Consider the following 13,764-nt stretch of genomic DNA (forward strand, 5'->3'; position numbering starts at 1 on the left):
CCTCAATATTCGCTCACATGATTAAGTGATTTCTAACTGGCATACAGAATATGTACCTGGACATCTGAGAACCCATACCAGCATGGGACTTAAATCTCATGCTCAGGAGTCTAACCAAAACCCTATTTGAACCCTTAGCCACATGCGCATCTCTTATCTAGGAAAGTGATGTTCCTGGTCACCATTACATCAGCACAAAGAGTCAGCAAGATAGGGGCTCTCATGGCTCACCACCCCATACACAATTTTATTCAAAGATAGTGACACTTAGAACACATCCTAAATTTATGCCCAAATTATTATCTTCGTTCCACCTCAACCAATCGATTCATTTACCTACATTTCAACCAAAACAACACACTAAAGCCTGGTCTACACTATGATTTTAGGTCGAATTTAGCAGCGTTACTTCAATTTAAGCCTGGACCCGTCCACACAACGAAGCCCTTTTTTTTGACTTAAAGGGCTCTTTAAATCGATGTCTTTATTCTACCTCCGACAAGGGGATTTGCACTGAAATCGGCCTTGCCGGGTCAAATTTGGGGTAGTGTGGACGCAATTCGACGGTATTGCACTCCAGGAGCTATCCCAGAGTGCTCCATTGTGACTGCTCTGGACAGCGCTCTCAATTCAGATGCACTGGCCAGGTAGACAGGAAAAGGCCCGCGAACTTTTGAATCTCATTTCCTGTTTGGCCAGCGTCGCAAGGTGCAGATGAATGCAGATCTCATCAGCAGAGGTGACCATGATGGAGTCCCAGGATTGCAAAAGAGCTCCAGCATGGACCGAACGGGAGGTACAGGATCTCATCACTGTATGGGGAGAGGAATCCATGTTAGCTGAACTCCGTTCCAGTAAACGAAATGCCAAAACATTTGAAAAAGTCTCCAATGGCATGAAGGACAGAGGCTATAACAGGGACGCAAAGCAGTGCCGTGTGAAAATTAAGGAGCTAAGGCAAGCCTACCAAAAAAACAGAGGGGCAAACGGCCACTCCGGGTCAGAGCCCCGAACATGCCGCTTCTATGATGAGCTGCATGCCATGCTAGGGGCTGCAGCCACCACTACTCCAACCCTGTACTTTGACTCCGTCAATGGAGAAGCACGGAAGCGGGTTTTGGGGACGAGGAAGATAGCTTATAGCAAGGAAGCGGAGAAACCGGTTTCCCCAACAGCCAGGATCTGTTTTTCACCCTGGACCTGGAGCCAGTAACCCTCAAACCAACCCAAGGCGTGTACCCAGAGCCTGAAGGCGGAGTCAGGACCTCTGGTGAGTGTACCTTTTGTAAATATTACACAGGGTTTAAAAGCAAGCATGTTTAATGATTGATTTGCCCTGGCAGTCACGGGCCAGTACAGCTACTGGAAACATCTGTTAACGTGTCTGGGGATGGAGCGGAAATCCTCCAGGGACATCTCCAGAAAGCTCTCCTGGATGTACTCCCAAAGCCTTTGCAAAAGGTTTCTGGGGAGGGTGGCCTTATTCCATCCGCCATGGTAGGACACTTTACCGCACCAGGCCAGTAGCACGTAGTCTAGAATCATTGCATAACAAAGCATGGCAGCGTATGGTCCCAGTTTTTGCTGGCATTAAACAACATCCGTTCGTTATCTCTCTCTGTTATCCTCAGGAGAGTGATCTCATTCATGGTCACCTGGTTGAAATGGGGTGATTTTATTAAGGGGACATTTAGAGGTGCCCGTTCCTGCTTGGCTATTTGGCTGCGGCTGAACAGAAATGTTCCCTGCTGTTAGCCACGCGGTGGGGGGAGGGGTGTAGCGATCATACCAGAGAATTGGGTGTGTGTGTGTGTGTGGGGGGGGTTATTTGGGTTTGTGCTGCACGCTAACCCGCAAACCGCAGCTCCTCCTTTTAAATTGCCAACCCATTTTAAATGGCCGACCCAATGGCTACTTGGTATGGGAAATGAGGGCGTTGCTGTTTGAAACCATTCCCACATGTTATGAAGGTTAAAGAAGCCAAAAGACTGTGGCTTACCATGGCTGCCTGCAAGCCGAATTCTGTTGCCTGGCACTACGTGAGTGATCTCTCACACCAAACCGGCAGGTTCTCAATACAAGAGGCGAAATGCGACCTTGTAACAAAAGCTGTTGTGCTATGTAATGTGAACAGCAAGGTTTAACGTGAAAGCTGTACCCATTGTTCTCTAAAATGTGTCTTTTTAACTAGCACTCTCCCTTTTCCTCCACCAGCTGCAAATGTTTCTCCTTCACCGAAGCTAATGAAAATTAGAAGGTGAAAAAAATGTACTCGGGATGAAATGTTCTCTGAGCTCCCGCTGTCCTCCCACACTGACAGAGCACAGCAGAATGCATGGAGGCAGATAATGTCAGAGTGCAGGAAAGCACAATATGAACGCGAGGAAAGGTGGTGGGCGGAAGAGAGTAAGTGGCGAGCTGAAGATGATAGGTGGCGTCAGCTTGCTGACAGAAGGCAAGAGTCGATGCTCAGGCTGCTGGAAGATCACTCATATGCTCCAGCGTATGGTTGAGCTGCAGGAAAGGCAGCAGGAGCACAGACCACCACTACAGCCCTGTGTAACCAACAGCTCTCCTCCCCAAGTTCCATAGCCTCTTCACCCAGATGCCCAAGAATGCGGTGTGGGGGGTCTCTGGCCACCCAGCCACTCCACCCCAGAAGATTGCCCAAGCAACAGAAGGCTGGCCTTCAATAAGTTTTAAAGTGCAGTGTGGCCTTGTCCTTCCCTCCACCCCCACCCCTCTCGGGCTACCTTGGCAGTTATCCCCCTAGTTGTGTGATGAATTAATAAAGAATGCATGAATGTGAAGCAACAATGACTTTATTGCCTCTGCAAGCGGTGATCGAAGGGGAAGGGGAAGGTGGTTAGCTTACACTCTACTTACAAGGAAGTAGAGTGAACCAAGAGGGCGGGAGGGGGGATCATCAAGGAGAAACAAACAGAACTTTCACACCGTCGCCTGGCCAGTCATGAAACTGGTTTTCAAAGCTTCTCTGAAGCGCACCGCGCCCTCCAGTGCGCACAGCCAGACACCAGGGTGGTTAGAAGAGTAATCAGCGGTCAGGCGATTTGCCTCAACCTCCCACCCTGCCATAAACATTTCCCCCTTACTCTCACAGATATTGTGGAGCACACAGCAAGCAGTAATAACTATGGGAATATTGGTTTCGCTGAGGTCTAACCGAGTCAGTAAACTGCGCCAGCGCGCTTTTAAACGTCCAAAGGCACATTCCACCACCATTCTGCACTTGCTCAGCCTATAGCTGAACAGCTCCTGACTACTGTCTAGGCTGCCTGTGTATGGCTTCATGAGCCATGGCATTAAGGGGTAGGCTGGGTCCCCAAGGATAACGATAGGCATTTCAACATCCCCAACAGTTATTTTCTGGTCCGGGAAGAAAGTCCCTTCCTGCAGCTTTTGAAACAGACCAGAGTTCCCGAAGACGTGAGCGCATGTACCTTTCCCAGCCATCCCACGTTGATGTTGGTGAAACATCCCTCGTAATCCACCAGTGCTTGCAGCAGCATTGAAAAGTACCTCTTGCGGTTTATGTTCTGGCTGCCTTGGTGCTCCAGTGCCAAGATAGGGATATGGGTTCTGTCTATCGCCTCACCACAGTTAGGGAATCCCATTTCAGCAAAGCCATCCACTATGACCTGCACATTTCCCAAAGTCACTACCCTTGATATCAGCAGTTCTTTGATTGCATTGGCTACTTGGATCACAGCAGCCCCCCACAGTAGATTTGCCCACTCCAAATTGATTCCCGACTGACTGGTAGCTGTCTGGCGTTGCAAGCTTCCACGGGGCTATCGCCACTCGCTTCTCAGCTGTGAGGGCTGCTCTCATCTTGGTATTCTGGTGCTTCAGGGCAGGGGAAGGCAAGTCACAAAGTTCCATGAAAGTGCCCTCACGCATGTGAAATTTTCGCAGCCACTGGGAATTGTCCCAGACCTGCAACACTATGCGGTCCCACCAGTCTGTGCTTGTTTCCTGGGCCCAGAATTGGCCTTCCACGGCATGAACCTTCCCTATTAACACCATGATTTGCACATTGCTGGGGCCCGTACTTTGTGAGACGTCTATATTCACGTCTGTCCTCACTCTTGTCACCGCGCTGCCGTCGCCTTCTCGCCTGGTTTTGCTTTGGCAGGCTTTGGTTCTGCATATACTCCAGGATAATGCACGTGGTGCTTATAGTGCTCATAATTGCTGCGGTGATCTCAGCAGGCTCTATGATCCCAGTGCTATGGTGTCTGGGCTGAAAAAAGGCGCGAACCGATTGTCTGCCGTTGCTCTGACGGAGAGAGGGGGGGCGACTGACGACATGGCTTACAGGGAATTAAAGTCAACAAAGGGGGTGGCTTTGCATCAAGGAGAAACACAAACAACTGTCACACTGAATGGCCTCCTCAAGGATTGAACTCAAAACCCTGGGTTTAGCAGGCCGCTGATTTCATGGAGGGAGGGAGGGAGAGAATGAGGGAGCAAGCAAATGAATACAAAACAAATCGGGTCTATTTCTTGTTTTGATCCACTCCATCTATCTTTTTCATCTTTAGGCTAGCCATCATCATCTCCTGGGTGCTCAGCAGAAGATGGGAATGACCTGGCTGAGTCACTCCCATGTCTGCCCAGGCACCACTGACCGACCTCACCGAGATTGGCTAAAAGAGCACCCAGGAATACAACGACGATGGCTACCAGTAGTAATGCACCGTCTGCTGCCAAAAGGCAATGAGCTGCTGCTGTGTAGCAATGCAGTCCCACATCTGCCAGCACCCAGGAGATGTATGGCGCCGATGAGGCGAGCGGGCTTCATGCTTGCCGTGGTATGGCGTCTGCACAGGTAACCCAGGAAAAAAGGCGCGAAACGATTGTCTGCTGTTGCTTTCATGGATGGAGGGGGGAGCCTGGCGACATGTACCCAGAATCACCCACAACACTGTTTTTGTCCCATCAGGCATTGGGATCTCAACCCAGAATTCCAATGGGCGGCGGAGACTGCGGGAACTGTGGGATAGCTACCCCCAGTCCAACGCTCCGGAAGTCTACGCTAGCCTCAGTACTGTGGACACAGTCCGCCGACTTAATGCACTTAGAGCATTTTGTGTGGGGACACACGATCGACTGTATAAAAATGATTTATAAAAAACGACTTCTATAAATTCTACCTAATTTCATAGTGTAGACATACCTTAACACTCTAGAGGCGGTTCTACACACATTGGATGGATATTGTGCCTTAGCATTTTATCTGGACAGAAGGAAGCCCTTCTGAAAATCACCTTGACTTTTTGTATCAACAACAGAATGATTGAAGGGCTCTGCCACATCTACACAAAGATTATCTAAATGGACATCCAGCCGTATCCATATGTGCTGTTTACTACACAACACTGAAGCCCCTCCAGGCATCAGAACCCACTCGACAAGAGCTTTATCTACCTCCATAGCATTCCTACACAATGTGCCTATCCTAGACATCTGCAGGGCGGTCACGTGGGCCTCTGAACACACATTCACAAACCACTATGCAATTACTCTCAGCTCAAGCTTAGACACTAGACTAGGCCTCACTGTACTAGCCTCAGTAACAAACTCCACTCCGAAGTCCCTTCCATCTTTATGAGGGCACTGCTATTCACCTGAAGTGGCGCAACCGCAGGGACAGCTCTTGAAGAGAAGGTTACTCACCTTGTGCAGTAACAGGTTCTTCAAGAGGTGTGTTCCTGTGGGTGCTCCACTACCCACCCTCCTCCCCTTTACTTGGGAGTATGAGCTGAACACTCCATGGTAGAGAAGGAACTGAAGGGGTCATCGGGGTTTACACGTGCTAGATGAGGCACCCCGAGCCTGTTATTGCGCACTCTGACCAGACACTGCTACAGAAAATCTCTGATCAGCACTGGGTCGCACTGACACCTGAAGTGGAGTACCCACAGGCATACATCTCTCAAAGAATCTCAATTACTGCACAAGGTGAGTAACCTTCTTGTTTGTAGTTAGGTGCTGAAGATTGTTTGTCACTGTGGCATGCTGTCAAGGCTGCTAAGCTGTTACAGCTGCTCAGTGCTTCTGTCCTTGGAGCTCCAGTGTTATCAGCACTAGCAGAGAGTACAGCCTGCTAATTCAGCAGACCTTGATGTTGTTTGGAGAGAGAGAGAGACTACAGGCACGGTTCTGTGACAAAGGCACTTGCCCTCAAGACACAGTCCTTATGACTTGCACAAGTACATTAACATGAGTGTCTCGTGGCAAGGAGCAGCTTAGTCAGCAGTGGGACTCTCTGCTGTTCCCTCGGCCGCACAAAGGATTAAGGTGAGGTACCCTGACATTTATAGACTGAGATAAACAACTTATGTTCCGCCTTGTGTGTTTCATGACCTCTATTTGTTACCTCCCCTTATTCCTGATATCTCAGACAAAACATCCCTATTCACTGTTCTGTCATCATCTTATCTTGAATTAGATTGGGGTGTTTCTGTACTAGCTTTCTGAAATGTATTTATGTAAATACATCTAGTGCCTAGAACTTCTTAACAGTGTGTAGCAGCAACTTTGCCAAGTTTATGTTCCAGACCGTGAACTTGTAAGCATCTGCTTTAATACATGGTCTGACTGATTCAGGCCTCAGGTCTTGCACCAGGTCTGGAGCTCCAAGCGCGAGTGCTCTCTCTCTCTCCACATATCTACACTGATTTCCAGAAATTCTCCTACTGTTGGTCTAGCTCTAGAGCTGCGCTAATGCAGCTAGCCCAACAGTGGAAAGATTACTGAAAATCCTCTGTATAGACAACAGACACTATGCAGTTAGTTTCCCTTACTCATAGATTTTAAGGCAGAAGAGGAAGTGTATAGTCTAGTCTGGCCGGTGTAACACCAATGTACAGGAATCAATGTCACTGATTCCTGTATCATGCCCATAATTTCTGGGTGAGCTAGAGGATTTTTTAGAACTAAGTGGCAGAGAATCCACCACATCCCTTGGTAAACTGTTCAAATTCTTAACTACCATCACTGTTAAAAATGTGTACAGTACCTAATTTCTAGTCTGAACTGGTCTAGCTTCAGTTTCCAGTCATTGCATCTTGTTTAGTCTAAGTTGACAGCTCTCTGATCTAGCACGCAATTGGATATCTCCCCATATAGGTAACTTGTAGCCATTATTTAATCTTTTTCTTTAACAAACTAAATAGATTTTGTTTAGTCTTTCACTGTAAGGCAGGTTTTCTACACCTCAAATCATTCTTGTTCTATTCCAGTTTATCTATTTCCTTTTAAAACTCTGGACACCAGAGTTGGACACAATATACAGTAATGGTTTCGCTAGCCTTATCCATTGGTAATAAACCATCTCTCTATTCAGTGTTTTCCTGCTTTTACATCCAAGGATTGTATTTGCTCTTTGCCTTCACTTTACACTAGAAGCTCATGTTCGGTTGGTTATCAACCATGATGCCTAAATCGTTGTAAGCATTACTGCTTCCAAAATAGTGTACCCTGTAAGTGTGACCTACATTTTTGGTTCCTAGATATATGACCCTGCATTTGACTATATTAAAATTCATGTTGTTCAAATGAGCCTAGCTTAACAAGTGATGCAGGTCACTCTGTAGAAACTGTCCTTATCATTATTCACCCTTCTACAATTTTTTTTGTCATCTGCAAACTTTACCAGCAATCATATCTATTTTCTTTTAGTTTGTTGATGAAGATATTTAATAGTCTTGAGCCAAGAACATATCCCTACAGGATGTCACTAGAAACACCCCATTTGGTGATTCCTCATTTACCAGTTAAGTTTTGAGATCTATCAGCAAGTTTTTATACCATTTAGCATATGCTGCATTGATTTTTGCATAGTATTAATTTTTAATATTGTGAGGTACTAAATGTAAATGTCTTACAGAAATCAAAGTCCCTTATATTTAGTTACCTTTATCAGCCAAACATATAATTTCATTTAAAAAAATCGAAATTTGTTAGAGACCTATTTTCCATGACACTGCTCCATGGTATTAATTATTCTGCCATCCTTTTTTTGCCGAGGATCAATATCACACTCCTCAGCCTATAATTATATGGGTCATCCCATTTATTGATATATTTGTTTTTTTCCAGTCCTCTCAAAGTTCCCTGCTATCCTCTGATTTGTTAACTATTAACATCAATGTTTCAGATTGTTCCTCTGCCAGTTTTTTTTAAAAACTTATGGTGTAACCGTTCTGTTCCTGCATATTTTAAAATGTTTAAATGTAATAGTCACTGTTAAACATTGTGCCTACTTCCCGTTGGAATATAAAGCATTTCATTATCACTATAAAATGTGAATACATCATCCAGGTTCTTCCCAAATGTAGGATAGAAATATTTATTGAACACGTCCCCCTTTTCTGCATTATTATTGACAACTTTATCATCCCTATCTTTGAATGGATCTATGTCATTGTCTGGATTTATTTTGCTCCTGATATATTAAAAAAATTCCTTCTATATAATCCTTCCTCTACTGACCATACGTTTTTTCACTACCTTTAATTTCCCTTATGGATTCTCTGCAATTCAAAGTCATTGCTACCAACTTTCTCCATTTTTCTATTTGTTATACATAAAAATTAATTAGTTATTTCAGATTTCATTTCCATTCTTAACCCACTTTCTTTTTTAAACTGAAGAAACCTTTTGTGATTGCAGAATTGCAGTTTTTTGGGGGACATCTAGTAAAGAGTTCTGGAACAATTCCCTATTACCATTCACACTGTCTTGTAAAACTGATTCTGAGAACATTAATTCTAATAATATTTTCATTTTTGTGAAACTGGTACTTTGTGTGTGTGTGTATGTGTGTGAGATATATATATATATATATATATAAAATAAATAAAATGAAAACCAGCAGGATCTTATTCAGGAGATAAGGCAATATGCCGTGTTTATTCTGAATACAGAAAGAATCAGTTATAGCTATAACATTCTACTCACTCACATATTCATTCACACACACACACAAAATTCTGCAAGGTTGTTGTTATAGTTACCTGCCTTAAAGTTGCTCGTGCTAAGTCACTGGCCAGGTGGTCTGGACACGAGGATGGAGCCGAGTCTTTTCAGATGCGCATCCAATGCTCCTGGAGGGTGGTTGCAGAACCAGACTCTAAGTTCTCAGTTTTTAGAGTCTGTCTTTATAGGAATTCATCCTCATTCAAATCCATAGGGTTTGCTTCGTCATGCTGTTTTCACATTTGAAGTGATAATCAATCACTGTTCTCACGTTTAAAATGATAGTCCATCATGCAGATGGCACAGCAGTGACAGCTTGTTGTTATCTTGTTCTTCGGCCCCTCTGTCCTTGGGGTAGTTGGGGGTGGATTCCGGTTTGCCCTACGCGGTCATTCAGTTATCTCCATCCTGCACATTCTTCGGCCGAATGTTCCTGGGTAGTTATTATTTATTAGGCTGGCACTTCAACCTTTTATTACTCATTCAAACATACATTTACAATCACACCCTATTTCACTTAACATAATTATTCTCAAATCAGTGGGGCATGACAGACTCCAATGAATCTATCCATGCTACTTGTCACACATGAAAAGAAAATAAGCAAGATAGGAATGTAAAAGTGGAGGAACAACAAATCTTGTTCCTGAATTCAGAAAAAAACACTTGTAACATGTTATCTTATCACTTTTTGGACAAACCCTTTGTCTCTGAATGTTTTTCTACAATTAGCACAGACCTTGCAAACTAACAGGCCTGCTTCACTTAGCACAAACTCAGCAGGCTGAGAGACATATTTCTTTCCAATAATACAAGCCAAATCCGTCTGTACTGGATCATATTTTCCCAAAAATAATTAATGTATTAATTATTACTTTTAATCCAACATATATACACACACGTGTATATAATCTAATATTAGAATTACCCTGAGTGAGGTGTAATACTTTTTGTGTTAGAAAATTATCTATAATTTTTTGGAAATTCATAGGATGTTTTATTAATTATAGTGTACAACTTCTAGAATATGTCCCCAAGATTGAAATCCCCCATGAGTTTACTGATTATTTGTGTGGCTGTTTCACTAATTAGGGATGTGTGTCTGTGTCTGTGTGTGTAGGTCTCAACTCTATTTGCTGTCCATTTCCATGAGAGGATTAAGTGACACTATCGTCACCATAAAATCATATTTGTCTAACCTGTAGGGTTAGGATGGGACGAATCAGTCGTGTAAAAAAACTCACCCCTCCCCCACACCTCCCTGCCAAATCTGTTGGCAGTACTAACACTCCCACTGGTACTAGATCAACAATCTGGAATTTCTGAAAATTGTTACTGTGGCCAAGGCACAAATTGCTGTCAGATGCCCAAAGTAACAAACTGAAAAACCAGAGAATAAAATGTTCTGTAATCTTCATTTTAGGTGTTACCTGAGACAACAGCAAGTAAACATTTTTCAGATAGGAATGTTTTTTAAATTGACTATCACTTTAATCCTCCCATGAAACTGAAAATATTGTGTGTGGGACAAAAGAACTAGAGACCAATGTGACCTTTTCACATTATGCTCTGATGCACCCCAGACCAGCAATCCCAAACACAAAGAAATAAAGCAAGACATGCACATAGGTGTTCAATCAAAATATATAATAACCATGAATCAATTAAATCAGCAACAGTCTGAACAAAACCTAATAGTCCAAATGGCAGGTATGTGTTGCAGCAAGTCCTGTGTAAGGGCACATACCCAATGCTATCTACCCATACAGACAGGAGCAGGAACCAGGAAGCAATAAGCAGGAAGGCAACACACACACACACCAGTCACCTCACACACAGACAGATTAGTAGCCTGCAGCAACACCTGCTGGTCAAAGCAGTACATTTGGTTAACAAAAGCCGAGAGGATTTGGGCTGAACTAGAATAAGTTTTTCTCTCTAAAGGAAACACGAAACAGAATTTATAGGCTTGAGACAGGAGACTTTCTATAGCATGTTGAAATGGTTTTGTCCTGTTTACAGCAGCAGTTCAACATTTTTCAGTACCAGGTTTGGGGACTCAATGACAAGGGGGTCAATTTCTAAGGTGGATAGGGGGTAATGGGTAGTATAAGATTACACCATTTATGTGGACTTGCATACAAACTAAATGTTTTATGGATCCCCCCCCCCCCCAGAAATATTCCTATAACTACCCTTGATCTACAGCCGCCGCTCAAAAGGAGGGTGAGGTCTGAGTGGCAGGACTAAATCGAAGGCAACTGGAAAGACTGGCATGAGAGAAGTCCACGTTAGAATACCGAACCCTCATTCTTGGCTCCAACTGGGGTCTGGGGAGAGACAATCCTAAAATACCTTTCTACTTCCCTGATCTGGGGGCTAATTCAGTCTCAGGTGTAACTGTGGTCTGGCCTACACTTAAAATTTAGGTTGACATAGCTACAGCACCCAGGGTTGTAAAAAATCCACCCCCTGAGTGACAGAACTATGACGACCTAACCCACTGTGTAGATGCAGCTAGGTCAACAGAAGAATGCTTCTATCAACCTAGCTACCATTGCTCAGGGAGGTGGAGTTACTGCAGCAATGGACAAACCCCTTTTGTTGCTGTAGTCTGTGTCTACACTATAGAGATTATGCTGGCATGCCATTATAGTCCCCATAGTGTAGACATGGTCTTAGAAACAGTCTAGAGTCCAGAGCAGTGGTTTTCAATCTGTGGTCTGCGGACCCCTGGGGTTCTGCAGACTGTACCTAAGGGGTCTGTGAAAGGTTGTTATTACCATAGAACAGTGGGTCTTCTTCGAGTGCTTGTTCATGTCAATTCCAATCAGGTGTGCGCGCGTTGTGTGCATGACAGCCAGAAGATTTTTCTCCTAGCAGTATCCGTAGGGTCAGCCTGTGCGCCCCCTGGAGTTGCGCCTATATGGTGTCCAATAGAGGGCCCAGCCAACCCAATCCCCCCTCAGTTCCTTCTTACCACCAGTGATGTCTAGCTGGAACTTCCCTCACTATTGCTTCAGCAAACTCCTTTAGCAGTGTCCCATCATGATTTGTATATAGTTAGTTTCTTAGTAGTAATGTTAGTAGTCCTTTCTAATAAGTTTCTGTGACTGGGGTACCCCCCCCCCCGCCCCGTTTCTCCCCCGACACCAGGGCATGCCCCAGTCTCGGGTTCAAATCTTGTGAAGACTGCGGCAAACTTATGCCCAAGAGTGACCCACACACTTCTTGCTTGAAGTGTTGGCTAAAAAGACAAGTACCTCATTTGTAAAGGGTTTCGGCGAGAACCCTTAAGGATCGTGAGCAGAGACTCAGAATTATCCTCGTGGAGGCAGCCCTCTGCCTGCAGTCCAACTCCGGGCACCAAGAAAGGAGGCCAAGGACTCCCAGCACCGACACATCGCCGAACATAAGACTTCTGGCAGGCACCCATCTTTATCCCTGGTACCCCAGAAGGAAAATAGGTGGGAGAGAGGGCGCTCTCCCCCCCCCCCCAAGCCTAAGGAGTCAGTGGCAGGGAGACCTCAGCCCACCCAGCCTACTTTGTACCCGGCAGCTCCCAGGGGTTCATCGACTCCTGCCCAGCAAGGGTCCAATTGAGTCCGGGCCACTACAGTTCTCTGAACCATCATGGCCGGGACATTCAACTCCCCTCCACTCTGGAGACCTTTGAGGCGGCGCAAGCCCTTATTCGCCTGATGGCACCGCCTTCTCCAAGGAGGGATGAAGTACTGGTGATAACCCGACCCCCTATGCATCTGGGGCAAGCCAGCGATGATGTCACGCCACTCCCCATCGCCGGCGTGCCACTCCCCAGTGCCGGCCGCCCGTGAGGGGGAACCGCACCAGTCCCCAGAGGCTTGGCACTGCTCATCGGCACCAATCAGTACTGCTCCTCCGTGGTCTTCTTTTTTGGAGTCCTATCAGCAGCAGGATATCTAGATCTAGGTGACACCGCCAGCCTCCTCTGACGCCGTGGCCACCTCAATGGCAACCACCAGCTCAGTGGCCCTTTTGGACTCCCTGGACTTACCATCAGGTCCAGGATCAGAGCCAGGTGTCGAGATCCAGGTTTCGGAATCCTTCGCCCCTGTACAGCAGCTGGCTCCAGGACTATCTTCGGTGATGACGCAGGTGCCTCCACTTACTGTTCTGATCTTGGCACTGGCGATCTTAGCTGCGGCTACCTTGGCACCATCGGCACGCCAGCCCCACTAACAACGTGATCCTCTCGAAGCTGAGGGCAGTGACCAAGGCCAGGTGCCCATGCTCTGGTCCTCCCCAGATGAGGTCGTTGCAGGCACTTCAATGGCCCTGGCTTTGGAGGATAGCAAGGTCCTGCAACAGTTTTTGTGCAGGGTGGCCCAGAACCTGGGGATCCGGGCAGAGGAAATGGTAGAGGCTGCTGATCCCATGGTGGACATCCTCGCCCGCTCTGGGCCCTTGCATATTGCACTGCCACTCATTAAAACTATAAATGAGACCACAAAAACTTTGGCAGACTCCGGACTCTTTGCCCCCTACAGTGAAGAGGTATGGGAGATGCTATTTCATCCCCTCAAAGGGGTACGAGGATCTCTATACTCATCCTCCACCTGACTCCTCGGTGATGGATGCGGCAAACCAAAGGGAGAGCCAGGGGCTTCAGGGATCCTCCCCTAAAAGCTGGGAGGCGAGAAAGGTAGATGTGTTCAGCAGAAAAGTTTACTCAACCGATGGTTTGCAGCTTCGCATTGCAAACCAACAGGCCATCAT

At 45.9% G+C, this 13,764-nt stretch overlaps 1 long non-coding RNA gene across 1 annotated transcript; it reads left to right on the forward strand.

Moving 5' to 3' along the window:
- The first annotated feature begins 1,180 nt into the window (after positions 1 to 1,180).
- LOC128835622 (uncharacterized) lies at positions 1,181 to 2,810 on the forward strand. Its single transcript, XR_008444679.1, has 2 exons — positions 1,181 to 1,270; positions 2,215 to 2,810. It is a non-coding gene; the product is annotated as an uncharacterized LOC128835622 (long non-coding RNA).
- Positions 2,811 to 13,764: the final 10,954 nt, after the last annotated feature.

The sequence above is a fragment of the Malaclemys terrapin genome, chromosome 4 (genome assembly GCF_027887155.1).
Source record: "Malaclemys terrapin pileata isolate rMalTer1 chromosome 4, rMalTer1.hap1, whole genome shotgun sequence".
Taxonomy (NCBI): domain Eukaryota; kingdom Metazoa; phylum Chordata; order Testudines; family Emydidae; genus Malaclemys; species Malaclemys terrapin.